The sequence below is a fragment of the Mesoplodon bidens genome, assembly GCF_964165515.1.
Source record: "Mesoplodon bidens genome assembly, contig: HAP1_SCAFFOLD_84, whole genome shotgun sequence".
Taxonomy (NCBI): Eukaryota; Metazoa; Chordata; class Mammalia; order Artiodactyla; family Ziphiidae; genus Mesoplodon; species Mesoplodon bidens.
In genome coordinates, this window is record NW_027672468.1 from 1,328,472 (window position 1) to 1,345,720 (window position 17,249).

Sequence of the window (17,249 nt, forward strand, 5' to 3'; positions counted from 1 at the left end):
GATGCATTTGCTTTCTAAAGTGGTCTTGTTTCCAGGATAATAATTGGGTTTCCACAGGGAAAATCATAATGTATGAGGCAAATTACTGACTAAAGGCAAATTCCTGACTTAAAAAATGAATCTCTAATATTTTTCTAGTAGTTCTTCTTTTGTTTCAATTTTTGTTTTGTTAGTTATGTAAAGAAACTTATGGATAGTAATTTCTGCTCAGGTGGATAGTGGTACTGTTTAGCACAGCTCATTGGTCTTATGAAATTTTACAAATGCAGTCTGATTCATTCCAGCCAAGTTAATTATGAGGTACATAATTTTTTTTCCCCAATGGAGACAAATGTAAAAGACAGAGATACAGAAATCATCTTCAGTTTAGATTGAAGCAATTTTAGTTACTACTGTTTGTTCCTGCTATTTGATCACAGTTTATTTTTATTTTTTGAAGCCTGTCTCTAATCAAATAAGATTTAATGTTTTAGAAGTAATAGAGGACCCTGACTAAACTGACAAGAAAAGTTAATTTAAGGACAAGAATTGATTTTTAAAAATATAAAAGTACATTTCATGACTTGATTTCCAGATGATCTGGTGGTATCCTTATACGGTCGCAGAAGGAAGTCCACAGTGGGACGAGAATGATGCTTACAAATGAGCACCCTTATTATCTATTACTGAAGATGTCTTAGTCCAGGCCAGTCTGCCTACCACCTGTGTGGTACACTGTTGATTTCATTTTTCTTCCAGTATTTACTTTTGGTTCGGGACCAATTACCTAGCTGTGATGGGATTCTTCAGAAGTATCCTACATCTTGTACTTAGTGAACTAGCGATTGTCCTGTTTGCAGACATTCTTTCTGAGGCTCTACTCTTGCCTGGAAAACCTACATTTGCAGAAAGGGAAATGTATAGGTTTTCCTTTTAAATGTACTTATTTTTCTTTATTTTTTATTTATTTTTGGCTGTGTTGGGTCTTCGTTTCTGTGCGAGGGCCTTCTCTAGTTGCGGCGAGCAGGGGCCACTCCTCATCGTGGTGCGTGGGCCTGTCACTGCCGGGGCCCCTCTTGTTGGGAAGCACAGGCTCCAGACGCGCAGGCTGAGTAGTTGTGGCTCACGGGCTTAGTTGCTCTGCAGCATGTGGGATCTTCCCGGACCAGGGCTCAAACCCGTGTCTCCTGCACTGGCAGACGGACTCTTAACCACTGCCCCACCAGTTATTGTTTTTTGAAAAAATTATTTCCTCTTTTGTTTTTATGTGATGATGCCTTTATTTATTTATTTTTATTATTGTTTATATTTGGCTGTGTTGGGTCTTTGTTGCTGCGCGCGGGCTTTCTCTGGTTGTGGCAAGTGGGGGCTACTCTCTGTTGTGGTGCGTGGACTGCTGATTGTTGTGGTTTCTCTTGTTGCGGAGCACGGGCTCTAAGTGTGCGGGCTTCAGTAATTGCAGCAGCTGGGCTCAGTAGTTGCGGCACACAGGCCCTAGAGTGCGTGGGCTTCAGTAGTTGCGGCGTGTGGCCTCAGCAGTTGTGGCTCGCGGGCTCTAGAGCGCAGGCTCAGTAGTTGTGAGGTACGGGCTTAGTTGCTCTGCGGCATGTGGGATCTTCCCAGACCAGGGCTGGAACCCGTGTCCCCTGCATTGGCAGACGGATTCTTAACCACTGCACCACCAGGAAAGTCCCTGACTTTCCTTTTCTGAATGACAATTTTGAAGAGTCCTGGTTCACGTATTTCATAGACTGTCCCTCAGCTTGGGTTTGTGTGATGTTCTCCTCGTGACTGGAAGGGAGTTAGGGTTTTGGGGAAGGAGATGTTTACTTTTAATATTTTGTTTCATCTCTATCTCTTGGCTTTTTATATAAGATATTCAATGCATTTAGATATATATTTAAAAAAGCAGGCTTGTAGACTATTATTTTATAATCTGCTTGCTATTTTGTAGTCTGCTTGGGATGATGGTGGTATGCTTTTTTTTTTTTTTCGGTACACGGTCCTCTCACTCTTGTGGCCTCTCCCGTTGTGGAGCACAGGCTCCGGACACGCAGGCTCAGCGGCCATGGCTCAGGGGCCTAGCCGCTCCGCGGCATGTGGGATCTTCCCGGACCGGGGCACGAAGCCGTGTCCCCTGCATCGGCAGGCAGGCTCTCAACCACTGCGCCACCAGGGAAGCACGGTACACTTTTGTTTTATTTATGCAGTTGGCTCTCTTGCATTGATTTACATTTTATTGATAAAGCTCAACTGCTTTGGATTATGATGTGTTTACAAGGCTACACAGATCATCTGGAAGGGAAAATGAAGAAATACAAATGACAGAAAATGTTTTATAATAATAAAATTTTCTTGGCAAGCAGCAACCTTTTCTCAAAGTCAGTCTTTTAATATAATTTGCTTGCTTCATAAATATGGTTTTTCTTTGTTTTTTCATATCTTTATTGATTAGTAAGCATGTTAAATGACTTGGGAGGAATCTCACTCTCTTCAAGAAATAATTTGGAATTCTTGATGTAGAATGCTGACAATTCTCAAACATGGGTCAGGAAAATCAAAGTAATAGATGGAAAAGAAATCTCAATTTTAGCTGTTGATATAACTTTTCTTAAATTTAGGGTTTTTTTTATAATTGAAGTTACTAAAACAGATGGTGGAAGGTCCATCAAGATATTTATTTTATGTAATGAAAGCATTTTACTCTGCTGTATTGAATTCCATTCATTCTGGAATTTAGGAGCATTTACCTCTTTATGAAAGAGATGATTCAAAGTAGAAAATGACTGATGACCTTCGCTTCCAGTTTTCTTCTCAATAGACTTAGTCTCTCTTCTAATGCTTCTTGCATACTCAGTAATTGTATAAGTTTTAGAGAAAACTGCAGGTCTGGCTGAATATTAAGCACAGTACGATAAATAAAGCTTTTTGACTTTGCAGAATATTTTACATGTGTGTCCCATAGATTCATCAGAGATTCTAGTTTTGGATAAAGGCAAGTACATTTCAAGACAATACAGCGTCCCTGTGTATGACATTGGCATTCGAATGAGAAGTGAATTTGGTTCAGGACGGTTCTTGGAATGCTTGGCATTTAGGTTATTTTAGGTCAACTCTTTGGGAAATTCAATTAGAGTGTTTATGGAATGGTTTTAGTGAGCTGAATGGTTGCCATGTCATGTCATAGATGGTCTAAAACATGACTCTTATTTCTAAACTAGTTGTGTTGGTCAGATAAGGCGTCTTACATGATGTATTTAATCCAAGATAATGATGGATGAATAAGAGGCAGATCATTCTCGAGGAAGTAATTTTGGTTTTGAGAGAGGCATTCTTAGGGAAATAGGCCTTGGTGTGTTCATTTAGAGCTGGGCAGGATTGAGTTCCGGAGAGAGGAGGGAAAGGATATTTGGGTAGGGGGAAGGGCATTGGCAGAGCCTCAGAGGCCTGAGGGTTCCTGGGGCCTTTGTGGGAATGGTGGGAAAGTTGGGTTGCAGTCAGCCTGTGGGTAGCCTGGACGTTGGGTAATGAGCGTGGCCATCAGTTGATGGGCGCCCTCTCTAGAGTGGTCTGTAACTTGCTTCCTCCCTGAGGAAGTGTGACACGCTTCTGCTAGCTGCAGTGTCTTCCCCACAGCTGTGCTGTCCATTGAGGAGAAGGGGGCCTGCTCTGCCATGGCTTCCTTACTCCTCAGGGTATGGCGTGTGAGTTATTTTAATAATGTATCAACCTGCCTTTTCTTTCTTTTGTCACGATGCATTTGCTTTCTAAAGTGGTCTTGTTTCCAGGATAATAATTGGGTTTCCACAGGGAAAATCATAATGTATGAGGCAAATTACTGACTAAAGGCAAATTCCTGACTTAAAAAATGAATCTCTAATATTTTTCTAGTAGTTCTTCTTTTGTTTCAATTTTTGTTTTGTTAGTTATGTAAAGAAACTTATGGATAGTAATTTCTGCTCAGGTGGATAGTGGTACTGTTTAGCACAGCTCATTGGTCTTATGAAATTTTACAAATGCAGTCTGATTCATTCCAGCCAAGTTAATTATGAGGTACATAATTTTTTTTCCCCAATGGAGACAAATGTAAAAGACAGAGATACAGAAATCATCTTCAGTTTAGATTGAAGCAATTTTAGTTACTACTGTTTGTTCCTGCTATTTGATCACAGTTTATTTTTATTTTTTGAAGCCTGTCTCTAATCAAATAAGATTTAATGTTTTAGAAGTAATAGAGGACCCTGACTAAACTGACAAGAAAAGTTAATTTAAGGACAAGAATTGATTTTTAAAAATATAAAAGTACATTTCATGACTTGATTTCCAGATGATCTGGTGGTATCCTTATACGGTCGCAGAAGGAAGTCCACAGTGGGACGAGAATGATGCTTACAAATGAGCACCCTTATTATCTATTACTGAAGATGTCTTAGTCCAGGCCAGTCTGCCTACCACCTGTGTGGTACACTGTTGATTTCATTTTTCTTCCAGTATTTACTTTTGGTTCGGGACCAATTACCTAGCTGTGATGGGATTCTTCAGAAGTATCCTACATCTTGTACTTAGTGAACTAGCGATTGTCCTGTTTGCAGACATTCTTTCTGAGGCTCTACTCTTGCCTGGAAAACCTACATTTGCAGAAAGGGAAATGTATAGGTTTTCCTTTTAAATGTACTTATTTTTCTTTATTTTTTATTTATTTTTGGCTGTGTTGGGTCTTCGTTTCTGTGCGAGGGCCTTCTCTAGTTGCGGCGAGCAGGGGCCACTCCTCATCGTGGTGCGTGGGCCTGTCACTGCCGGGGCCCCTCTTGTTGGGGAGCACAGGCTCCAGACGCGCAGGCTGAGTAGTTGTGGCTCACGGGCTTAGTTGCTCTGCAGCATGTGGGATCTTCCCGGACCAGGGCTCAAACCCGTGTCTCCTGCACTGGCAGACGGACTCTTAACCACTGCCCCACCAGTTATTGTTTTTTGAAAAAATTATTTCCTCTTTTGTTTTTATGTGATGATGCCTTTATTTATTTACTTTTATTATTGTTTATATTTGGCTGTGTTGGGTCTTTGTTGCTGCGCGCGGGCTTTCTCTGGTTGTGGCAAGTGGGGGCTACTCTCTGTTGTGGTGCGTGGACTGCTGATTGTTGTGGTTTCTCTTGTTGCGGAGCACGGGCTCTAAGTGTGCGGGCTTCAGTAATTGCAGCAGCTGGGCTCAGTAGTTGCGGCACACAGGCCCTAGAGTGCGTGGGCTTCAGTAGTTGCGGCGTGTGGCCTCAGCAGTTGTGGCTCGCGGGCTCTAGAGCGCAGGCTCAGTAGTTGTGAGGTACGGGCTTAGTTGCTCTGCGGCATGTGGGATCTTCCCAGACCAGGGCTGGAACCCATGTCCCCTGCATTGGCAGACGGATTCTTAACCACTGCACCACCAGGAAAGTCCCTGACTTTCCTTTTCTGAATGACAATTTTGAAGAGTCCTGGTTCACGTATTTCATAGACTGTCCCTCAGCTTGGGTTTGTGTGATGTTCTCCTCGTGACTGGAAGGGAGTTAGGGTTTTGGGGAAGGAGATGTTTACTTTTAATATTTTGTTTCATCTCTATCTCTTGGCTTTTTATATAAGATATTCAATGCATTTAGATATATATTTAAAAAAGCAGGCTTGTAGACTATTATTTTATAATCTGCTTGCTATTTTGTAGTCTGCTTGGGATGATGGTGGTATGCTTTTTTTTTTTCAGTACGCCGGCTTCTCACTGTTGTTTCCTCTCCCATGTGGAACACAGGACCCGGACGTGCAGGCTCAGCGGCCATGGCTCACGGGCCTTGCGGCTCCGCGGCATGTGGGATCTTCCCGGGCCGGGGCACAAACCCGTGGCCCCTGCCTCGGCAGGCAGGCTCTCAACCACTGCTCCACCAGGGAAGCCCGGTACACTTTTGTTTTAATTATGCAGTTGGCTCTCTTGCGTTGATTTACATTTTATTGATAAAGCTCAACTGCTTTGCATTATTATGTGTTTACAAGTCTACAGAGATAATCTGGAAGTGACAATGAAGAAAAACAAATGACAGAAACTGTTTTATAATAATAAAATTTTCTTGGCAAGCATTAACATTTTCTCTAAGTCAGTCTTTTCAGATAATTTGCTTGATTCATAAATATGGGGTTTTTTTGTTTTTTCATATCTTTATTGATTGGTAAGCATGTTAAATGACTTGGGAGGAATCGCACTCTCTTCAAGAAATAATTTGGAATTATTGAACCAGAATGCTGACAATTCTCAAAAATGGGTCAGGAAAATTAAAGTAATAGATGGAAAAAAATCTCAATTTTAGCTGTTAATATAACTTTTCTTAAATTTAAAGATTTTTTAAAATTTAAGTTACTAAAACAGATGGTGGACGGTCCACCAAGATATTTATTTTATGTATTTAAAGCATTTTACTTTACTGTATTGAATTCCATTCATTCTGGTATTTAGGAGAATTTACCTCTTTATGAAAGAGATTTTTCAAAGTAGAAAATGATTGATGACCTTCGCTTCCAATTTTCTTCTCAATAGACTTAGTCTCTCTTCAAATGCTACTTGTATCCTCAGTAATTGTATAAGTTTTAGAGAAAAATGCAGGTCTGGCTGAATATTAAGCACAGTACAATAAATAAAGCTTTTTTCCTTTTCAGAATATTTTACATGTGTGTCCCATTGATTCGTCAGAGATTCTAGTTTTGGATAAAGGCAAGTACATTTAAAGACAATACAACATCCCTGTGTATGACATTGACATTCGAATGAGAAGTGAATTTGGTTCAGGACGGTTCTTGGAATGCTTGGCATTTAGGTTATTTTAGGTCAACTCTTTGGGAAATTCAATTAGAGTATTTATTGAATGGTTTTAGTGAGCTGAATGGTTGTCATGTCATGTCATAGATGGTCTAAAACATGACTCTTATTTCTAAACTAGTTGTGTTGGTCAGATAAGGCATCTTACATGATGTATTTAATCCAAGATATTGATGGATGAGTAAGAGGCAGATCATTCTCTAGGAAGTAATTTTGGTTTTGAGAGAGGCATTCTTAGGGAAAGAGGCCTTGGAGTGTTCATTTAGAGCTGGGCAGGATTGAGGTCCGGAGAGAGGAGGGAAAGGATATTTGGGTAGAGGGAAGGGCATTGGCAGAGCCTCAGAGGCCTGACGGTTCCTGGGGCCTGTGTGGGAATGGTGGGAAAGTTGGGTTGCAGTCAGCCTGTGGGTGGCCTGGACGTTGGGTAATGAGCGTGGCCGTCAGTTTATGGGCGCCCTCTCTAGAGTGGTCTGTAACTTGCTTCCTCCCTGAGGAAGTGTGACACGCTTCTGCTAGCTGCAGTGTCTTCCCCACAGCTGTGCTGTCCATGGAGGAGAAAGGGGCCTCCTCTGCCATGGCTTCCTTACTCCTCAGGGTATGGCGTGTGAGTTATTTTAATAATGTATCAATCTGCCTTTTCTTTCTTTTGTCACAATGCACTTGCTTTCTAAAGTGGTCTTGTTTTCAGGATAATAATTGGGTTTCCACAGGGAAAGTCACAATGTATGACGCAAATTACTGACTTAAAAAATGAATCTCTAATTTTGTTCTAGTAGTTCTTCTTTTGTTTAAATTTTTGTTTTGTTAGTTATGTAAAGAAACTTATGTATAGTTATTTCTGCTCAGGTGGATAGTGGTACTGTTTAGCACAGCTCATTGGTCTTTTGAAACATTTACAAATGCAGTCTGATTCATTCCAGCCAAGTTAATTATGAGGTACATAATTTTTTCCCCTTATGGAGACAAATGTAAAAGAAAGAGATACAGAAATCATCTTCAGTTTAGATTGAAGAAATTTTAGTTACTACTCTTCGTTCCTGCTGTTTGATCACAGTTTATTTTTATTTTTTTAAAGTCTGTTTCTAATCAAATAAGATTTAATGTTTTAGAAGTAATAGAGGACCATTACTAAACTGATAAGAAAAGTTAATTTAAGGACAAGAATTGATTTTTAAAAATATAAAAGTACGTTTTATGACTTGATTTCAAGATGATTTGGTGGTATCCTTATACTGTCGCAGAAGGAAGTCCACAGTGGGACGAGAATGATGCTTACAAATCAGCACCCTTATTATCTATTTCTGAAGATGTCTTAGTCCAGGCCAGTCTGCCTACCACCTCTGTGGTACACTGTTGATTTCATTTTTCTTCCAGTATTTACTTTTGGTTCTTGACCAGTTATCTAGCTGTGATGGGATTCTTCAGAAGTATCCTACAATTTGTACTTAGTGAACTAGTGATTGTTCTGTTTGCAGACATTCTTTCTGAAGCTCTACTCTTGCCTCGAAAACCTACATTTGCAGATAGGGAAATGTATAGGTTTTCCTTTTAAATGTATTTATTTTTATTTATTTTTATTTATTTTTCGTTGTGTTGGGTCTTCGTTTCTGTGCAAGGGCCTTCTCTAATTGTGGTGAACACGGGCCACTCCTCATGGTGGTGCGTCGGCGTGTCACTGCCGCGTCCCCTCTTGTTGCAGAGCACAGGCTCCAGACCCGCAGGCTGAGTAGTTGTGGCTCACTGGCTTAGATGCGCTGCAGCATGTGGGATCTTCCCGGACCAGGGCTCAAATCCGTGTCCCCTGCACTGGCAGGCGGTTTCTGAACCACTGTCGCACCAGTTATTCTTTAAAAAAAATTATTTCCTCATTTGTTTTTAAGTGATGATGCCTTTATTTATTTATTTTTATTATTGTTTATATTTGGCTGTGTTGGGTCTTTGTTGCTGCGTGCGGGCTTTCACTGGTTGTGGCATGTGGGGGCCACTCTTTGTTGTGGTGCATGGACTGCTGATTGTTGTGGTTTCTCTTGTTGTGGAGCACGGGCTCTAACTGTGCGGGCTTCAGTAATTGCAGCACCTGGGCTCAGTAGTTGCGTCCTGTGGCCTCAGTAGTTGTGGATTGCGGGCTCTAGAGCGCAGGCTCAGTAGTTGTGACCTGTGGGCTTAGTTGCTCTGTGGCATGTGGGATCTTCCCGGAACAGGGCTGGAACCCGTGTCCCCTGCACTAGCAGTCAGATTCTTACCCACTGCACCACCAGGAAAGTCCCAGACTTTCCTTTTCTTAATGACAATTTTGAAGAGTCCTGGTTCACGTATTTCATAGACTGTCCCTCAGCTTGGGTTTGTGTGATGTTCTCCTCATGACTGGAAGGGAGTTTGGGTTTTGGGGAGGGAGATGTTTACTTTTAATATTTTGTTTCCTCTCTATCTCTTGGCTTTTTATATAAGATATTCAATGCATTTAGATATATATTTTAAAAAGCAGGCTTGTAGACTATTATTTTATAATCTGCTTTCTATTTTGTAATCTGCTTGGGATGATGGTGGTATGCTTTTTATTTTTCAGTACGCAGGCCTCTCACTGTTGTGGCCTCTGCCTTTGCGGAACACAGGCTCCGGACGCGCAGGCTCAGCGGCCGTAGCTCACAGGACTAGCCGCTCCGTGGCATGTGGGATCTTCCCGGACCGGGGCACGAACCCGTGTCCCCTTCATCGGCAGGCAGGCTCTCAAACACTGCTTCACCGGGGAAGCCCAGTACAATTTTGTTTTAATTATGCAGTTGGCTCTCTTGCGTTGATTTACATTTTATTGATAAAGCTCAACTGCTTTGGATTATGATGTGTTTACAAGGCTACACAGATAATCTGGAAGGGAAACTACTGAAATACAAATGACAGAAAATGTTTTATAATAATAAAATTTTCTTGGCAAGCAGCAACCTTTTCTCTAAGTCACTCTTTTAATATAATTTGCTTGCTTCATAAATATGGGTTTTTTTGTTTTTTCATATCTTTATTGATTAGTAAGCATGTTAAATGACTTGGTAGGAATCTCACTCTCTTCAAGAAATAATTTGGAATTATTGATCCAGAATGGTGACAATTCTCAAAAATTGGTCAGGAAAAGCAATGTAATAGATGGAAAAAACAATCTCAATTTTAGCTGTTGATACACTGTTTCTTAAATTTAGGGGTTGTTTTATAATTTAAGTTCCTAAAACAGATGGTGGAAGGTCCACCAAGATATTTATTTTATGTATTTAAAGCATTTTACTTTGCTGTATTGAATTTCATTCATTCTGGAATTTAGGAGAATTTACCTCTTTATGAAAGAGATTATTCAAAGTAGAAAATGATTGATGACCTTCGCTTCCAGTTTTCTTCTCAATAGACTTAGTCTCTATTCTAATGCTTCTTGCATACTCAGTAATTGTATAAGCTTTAGAGAAAAATGCAGGTCTGGCTGAATATTAAGCACAGGACGATAAATAAAGCTTTTTGACTTTGCAGAATATTTTACATGTGTGTCCCATTGATTCATCAGATATTCTAGTTTTGGATAAAGGCAAGTACATTTCAAGACAATACATCATCCCTGTGTATGACATTGGCATTCGAATGAGAAGTGAATTTGGTTCAGGATGGTTCTTGGAATGCTTGGCATTTAGGTTATTTTAGGTCAACTCTTTGGGCAATTCAATTAGAGTATTTATTGAATGGTTTTAGTGAGCTGAATGGTTGTCGTGTCATGTCATAGATGGTACAAAACATGACTCTTAATTCTAAAATTGTTGTGTTGGTCAGATAAGGCATCTTACATGATGTATTGAATCCAAGATAATGATGGATGAGTAAGAGGCAGATCATTTTCTAGGAAGTAATTTTGGTTTTGAGAGAGGCATTCTTAGGGAAAGAGGCCTTGGAGTGTTCATTTAGAGCTGGGCAGGATTGAGGTCCGGAGAGAGGAGGGAAAGGATATTTGGGTAGAGGGAAGGGCATTGGCAGAGCCTCAGAGGCCTGACGGTTCCTGGGGCCTGTTTGGGAATGGTGGGAAAGTTGGGTTGCAGTCAGACTGTGGGTGGCCTGGACGTTGGGTAATGAGCGTGGCCGTCAGTTTATGGGCGCCCTCTCTAGAGTGGTCTGTAACTTGCTTCCTCCCTGAGGAAGTGTGACACGCTTCTGCTAGCTGCAGTGTATTCCCCACAGCTGTGCTGTCCATTGAGGAGAAGGGGGCCTGCTCTGCCATGGCTTCCTTACTCCTCAGGGTATGGCGTGTGAGTTATTTTAATAATGCATCAATCTGCCTTTTCTTTCTTTTGTCACGATGCATTTGCTTTCTAAAGTGGTCTTGTTTTCAGGATAATAATTGGGTTTCCACAGGGAAAATCATAATGTATGAGGCAAAATACTGACTAAAGACAAATTACTGACTTAAACAATGAATCTCTGATTTTTTTCTAGTAGTTCTACTTTTGTTTAAATTTTTGTTTTGTTACTTATCTAAAGAAACTTTTGGAGGGTAATTTCTGATCAGGTGGATAGTGGTACTGTTTAGCACAGCTCATTGGTCTTCTGAAACTTTTACAAGTGCAGTCTGACTCATTCCAGCTAAGTTAATTATTAGGTACATAATTTTTTTCCCCAATGGAGACAACTGTAAAAGACAGAGATACAGAAATCATCTTCAGTTTAGATTGAAGTAATTTCGGTTACTACAGTTTGTTCCTGCTATTTGATCACAGTTTATTTTTATTTTTTGAACTCTGTCTCTAATCAAATAAGATATAATGTTTTAGAAGTAATAGAGGACCATGACTAAACTAAGAAGAAATGTTAATTTAAGGACAAGAATTATTCTTAAAAATACAAAAGTACATTTCATGACTTGATTTCAAGATGATCTGGTGGTATCCTTATACGGTCGCAGAAGGAAGTCCACAGTGGGACGAGAATGATGCTTACAAATCAGCACCCTTATTATCTATGACTGAAGATGTCTTAGTCCAGGCCAGTCTGCCTACCACCTCTGTGGTATACCGTTGATTTCATTTTTCTTCCAGTATTTACTTTTGATTCTGGACCAATTATCTAGCTGTGATGGGATTCTTCAAAAGTATCCTACAATTTGTATTTAGTGAACTAGTGATTGTTCTGTTGGCAGACATTCTTTCTGAGGCTCTACTCTTGCCTCGAAAACCTACATTTGCAGAAAGGGAAATGTATAGGTTTTTCTTTTCAATGTATTTATTTTTATTTATTTTTTATTTATTTTTGGCTGTGTTGGGTCTTCTTTCTGTGTGAGGGCCTTCTCTAGTTGCATTTAACAGGGGCCACTCCTCATCGTGGTGCGTGGGCCTCTCAATGCTGCGGCCCCTCTTGTTGCGGAGCACAGGCTCCAGACGTGCAGGCTGAATAGTTGGGGTTCACGGGCTTAGTTGCTCTTCAGCATGTGGGATCTTCCAGGACCAGGGCTCAAACCCGTGTCCCGTGCACTGGCAGGCGGGTTCTTAACCACTGCCCCACCAGTTATTCTTTTTAAAGAAAAATTATTTCCTCATTTATTTTTCTGTGATAATGCCTTTATTTATTTTTATTATTGTTTATATTTTGCTGTGTTGGGTCTTTGTTGCTGTGTGTGGGCTTTCTCTCGTTGTGGCATGTGGGGGCCACTGTTTGTTGTGGTACGTGGACTGCTGATTGTTGTGGTTTCTCTTGTTGTGGAGCACGGGCTCTAACTGTGCGGGCTTCAGTAATTGCAGCACCTGGGCTCAGTAGTTGCATCACACAGGCCCTAGAGTGCGCGGGCTTCAGTAGTTGCGGCGTGTGGCCTCAGCAGTTGTGGCTCGCGGGCTCTAGAGCGCAGGCTCAGTAGTTGTGACGTATGGGTTGAGTTGCTCTGCGGCATGTGGGATCTTCCCAGAACAGGGCTGGAACCATGTCCCCTGCACTGGCAGACGGATTCTTAACGACTGCACCACTAGCAAAGTCCCAAACTTTGATTTTCTTAATGACAATTTTGAAGAGTCCTGGTTCACGTATTTCATAGACTTTCCTTCAACTTGGGTTTGTGTGATGTTCTCCTCATGACTGGAAGGCAGTTAGCGTTTTGGGGAGGGAGATGTTTACTTTTAGTATTTTGTTTCATCTCTATCTCTTGGCTTTTTATATAAGATATTCAATGCATTTAGATATGTATTTTAAAAAGCAGGCTTGTAGACTATTATTTTATAATCTGCTTGCTATTTTGTAATCTGCTTGGGATGATGGTGGTATGCTTTTTTTTTTCAGTACGCAGGCCTCTCACTGTTGTGGCCTCTCCCTTGGCGGAACACAGGCTCCGGACCCGCAGGCTCAGCGGCGGTGGCTCACAGGCCTAGCCTCTCCGCGGCATGTGGGATCTTCCCAGACCGGGGCACGATCCCGTGTCCCCTGCATCGGCAGGCAGGCTCTCAACCACTGCTTTACTAGGGAAGCCATCGCCCGCAGTTTCTCTCTCTGCTATTCTGCGGGCCCGCCCTTGTCTCAAAGCTGTGGTATGAGGACCTGGGTGCGGTACAGGGCCTTGAAGCCGTCTTCTCTGGGGGTCTGGAGCTCAGGAACAATTTAATCTTCCTACGCCCAGCTGAAGGAGGACTGGCAGTTTGTGGCCATGGTGGTGGAGTGCCTCTTCCTGTGGACCCTCGTCATCTTTCTGGATGCCACGTACCACTTGCCCCCTTCCGACCCCTTTCCTTGAGGACGAGAGGGCCGAGACCGAGGTCCTCGCCCACTTGAGTTGAGAGTTTGATAGTACTCTCAAGTCCTATCCCTTCCTGCATCTTAACTCCTTCACTAGGAATCCAATCCTCTCCTCATTTCGTTTCTAGGGAGGAAGCCCAAGTGGGACTGGGCAGCTGGGGGCCTTGGGCCCACCTGACATGCACTATCTGCTTATTTACTCTTGCTTCTTGAAGAAGCCCCATTGGATATTCACATCTAGGTTGGCAATGAATGGAACAAAGAACAAGAACTAGATTGTAAGCCTTCTGAGGGCAGGAACTATGGCTGTTCACTGTAATATCCCCAGCACCGAGCACAGATTCTAACCTATACAGCCGGTACCTCTGATTGAATGAAGAGGGAAATTATGTTTTCTGTAAGGAAATACACTAAGTAATAGTGCTTATGTGGGCATGTTGGGACTAGTGGTCGTTTTTTCTTTGTTTTGACCTTTCTGTACTTTATTGTATTTTGTAATATGTATTATCTTTAGGATAAGAAAAGGTTCTTTCTAAAAGGATGCATTTGTAATGAGGATAAAAAAGCACACTGTAAAAACCTCAAGTTCCAGCTTTGATGCTCAAACTTTGGACAAGCTACTAAACTGCTCTGTGCCTCAGTTTCTCCATCTGTAAAATGAAGCGAATAATAGTATCTGCCCCCTAGTCTGAGGATCATATGAGAAGATGAGAACAAAAGCATTATACAGTATACGTCAGAGGTTACAAACTGGTGTGTTTTGTGTGGCCCATGTTGTTGGCCAGCAGAGTTTAAAATTTGAATTGGTTTGCTACTTTTAAAATGTGGATATTTCACAGAGCAATTTGGATTTCTGGCTTCCCTTGAAACTTTTTAAGAACTGCAGGCTAGTTCTAAGAAGCCCAACAGGCTACGTAAGCGGTCCTAATGTCTTGAACAGTGAAATGGAGGAAATCCTATATGCATGATCCAGTCACTATGAAGACTGTCTCTCATCTGTAGCAACCCTGCTTGCAAATCAAGTTAAGCAAGGCCCCATGGAGACAGAAGGACAGACTGAACTCTGGGGACTAGGCTCCATGTAGTGGGAGCCGAGGGCAGAGACGGCCACCTAAAGGACCAGCTGAGTGGATGAAAGATTGGACAACTCCGCATTGTGACTCCCTGCAATGTGCCTCATTATGACCATGGTCCCTCACCTGTTGGTGGGTGTCCCCAGGTCCTGGCATGAGTGCAGTGTGGGTCAGGGCCGGTGGGGTTGGGGGGGGGTGGGGCGTCCCACGGCTCAGGCGGCCCTAGGACCCGCCCACCATGGAACACCAGCTCTGGTATGACAACCTGGGGTGCTGCCATCAATACCAAGAAAGTACCCAGAATGCGGAGGACTTCCTACTCCTGTTGCTGGGCATTGTCATTCTTGTCAGCATTGGGATCAGCATGGCAACTATGGTCAGCGATGGTTGGGGATCACCAGTAGGGGTGAAGATGGCTGAGGGTGGGAACCAGCTGCAGCCTGCACCTCCGTCTGCAGGAACGGTCTTGGCTGGGAGTGGTGGTGAGGGTAGAGAGCCTGGCCTTCATTTTCACCCACCCCACCCCACCCCACCCCAGATATGGCATGGGCTCCAGAATGCCTTAGACAAGACCATGTATTGTATTATTCAGAAAAGTAACTACAGAAGACAGCTAGGAGGCACCCCGCCTCGCCATTCCCAGGGCCCTAGAAACCCAGGCTCCCAGGTTCCCAACCCTGAAATCTTCTGACAGTTGCCCTGCCCTCACGGACTCTCGACTCCCACAGATGAAATCTCACAGGCTTGTGAAAGTTCCTCCAAACATCCTCCAGCCAAGGCCCAAGACATCCACATGCACTGCACCCTGGACCCTGTGGAAGTGAGAATGGCCCGGTCCACTTGCTACTCCTCGTCCTCCTACCACCATCTCCGCAACCGTAGCCGCAGCTGCAGCCGCCACCCCTGAAGCCACCAGGGGAGGCCCAAGAATTTAGAAAATTCCCCTCCAGCTGCTCAGGCTTCCGTAGGCCGCATCGCCTCCACGGGATGTCACAGCTGCCTCCGATGCCCTCCTTTAGCTGGGAGGACCCGGACTCCTACCTGGAGGAGGAGGACCAGCTTTCCTTCCCACAACCCAAGTACCCGTGGGGGTGCTGGGGAGGGCTCTACCGGCAGATGGGTCTGCCCTCCAACGTGGGCCTCTGGGGTCGACAGGGTGGGATCCTGGCCATCCAGCCACCAGCCTGTCTCTACCTGTCGCCCGAGCTGCACCGCATGCCCAAGCGTGTGGAGGCCAAGTCTGAGCTAGGGCTGCAGTCCTTCGGGGCCCCTTGCTCGCCATCCCGCATCTGGGGCAATGTGGATGCTGACCAGTGGACCTCGTCTCCACCACTTACCCGACGGCTGCCCCCTAACAGCTCGTGGGTCCCTGGGGGGCACAGAACTTACCCCTCAGGGGGCCATCTCCCGTATGACTCCTGGGATCAGCGGCGGCGTGGTCTGGAGGGCTCTGAGCCTCCATCAGCTCTGGTGCCTCAGGGCTACCGGCCCGAAGCCTGGCAGCGCAACTCCCCACCGGCCCACGGGCGGAGCCTCCACAGCTGTGCTCACAGCCAGCCCAACCACAGCCCGCGCCACTCCACGGGACACTTGAACTACTCCCGGGATCCCCACGAGGTGCGGCGCTGGGCGGCCGAATGGGCAGAGATGCTGCCTGTGCGGCACCCTCTGGCCGCCTCCGCCTCCCTCACGGTGCTGGCCGAGGCCTCTACCAGCGGGCCTCGGATTCCAGCTCAGCGCTGCTCCTCCGCCCCTCCCAGACTCTGCCCGACGTCCAGGCTACCGAACACCCTCCACCCCCGCCCACCTTCATGCCACTCAGCCGGAACCCAGGGGGAAATGCCAACTACCAGGTGTATGACAGCCTGGAGTTGAAGCGGCAAGTGCGGGAAGCCAAGCGCGGGCCAACTCGCTGCTACCTTCCACCTCGGCCTCGAGGCCCTCTCTGCACGGAAGCCAGACTGGGAAAATGAACTGGCCAGCAGCTAATGGGGGCGGGTGGGGAGCGGCAGGGCATGGAGAGAGGAATAAAGAGCGCCATGGTCCAGAAAACATTGGCGGTCTGTGGCTTGGAAGCGCCACTCCTTCTGCCAGCTTGGGTCCCTGCCTTTGGCTTCCTGCAATAAGAAGCCAGTGTCCCCTTCTGGGCCTGAGGGTCCCCTTGGTTTAGTGGCCACAGTCCTGCCAGCAGGCCCCTCCTGGTCCGATACCATGCACTAAGTAGATCTGCAGCTGCAGTCTCCACACCACTGGTCTCTGGGCACCTCCTCTGTGTCTCAGCTGTCCCTGTCCCCAAAGAGCCTCAAACAAGAAGCTGCTTCCAAACTGGGAGGTTCCACATCTGGGCAGGTCCAGCTCCACAGCCAGTGAAGGGCATGAAGAAGGCTGAGGCTCTGGACTCCAGCCAGGCCTTCCGCAGGGCTCTGAGGCCAAGGTCTTTCTAGTCTCAGGAGGGGCCAAGAGATGGAATGTGACATTTGAACAAGTGAGTCAGTGGGCGGTGAGCGAATGTTTGACACCTCGAGGGGAGGTGTGCCGGCCTCCGGGCCCTGTTTGGCTGTCCAGGCTCAGCTTACCTCACCCGGGGAACCATGGAATGCCACGCCTGGCCCTCCTTTTCGTCCCCCTCCCTC

General features: G+C 44.6%; 1 pseudogene across 1 annotated transcript; it reads left to right on the forward strand.

Moving 5' to 3' along the window:
• Positions 1-14,851: 14,851 nt before the first annotated feature.
• On the forward strand, positions 14,852-16,797 carry LOC308610143 (uncharacterized protein SPEM2-like; annotated as a pseudogene). Its single transcript has 3 exons — positions 14,852-14,992; positions 15,155-15,212; positions 15,345-16,797. The product of its transcript is annotated as an uncharacterized protein SPEM2-like (transcript).
• Positions 16,798-17,249: the final 452 nt, after the last annotated feature.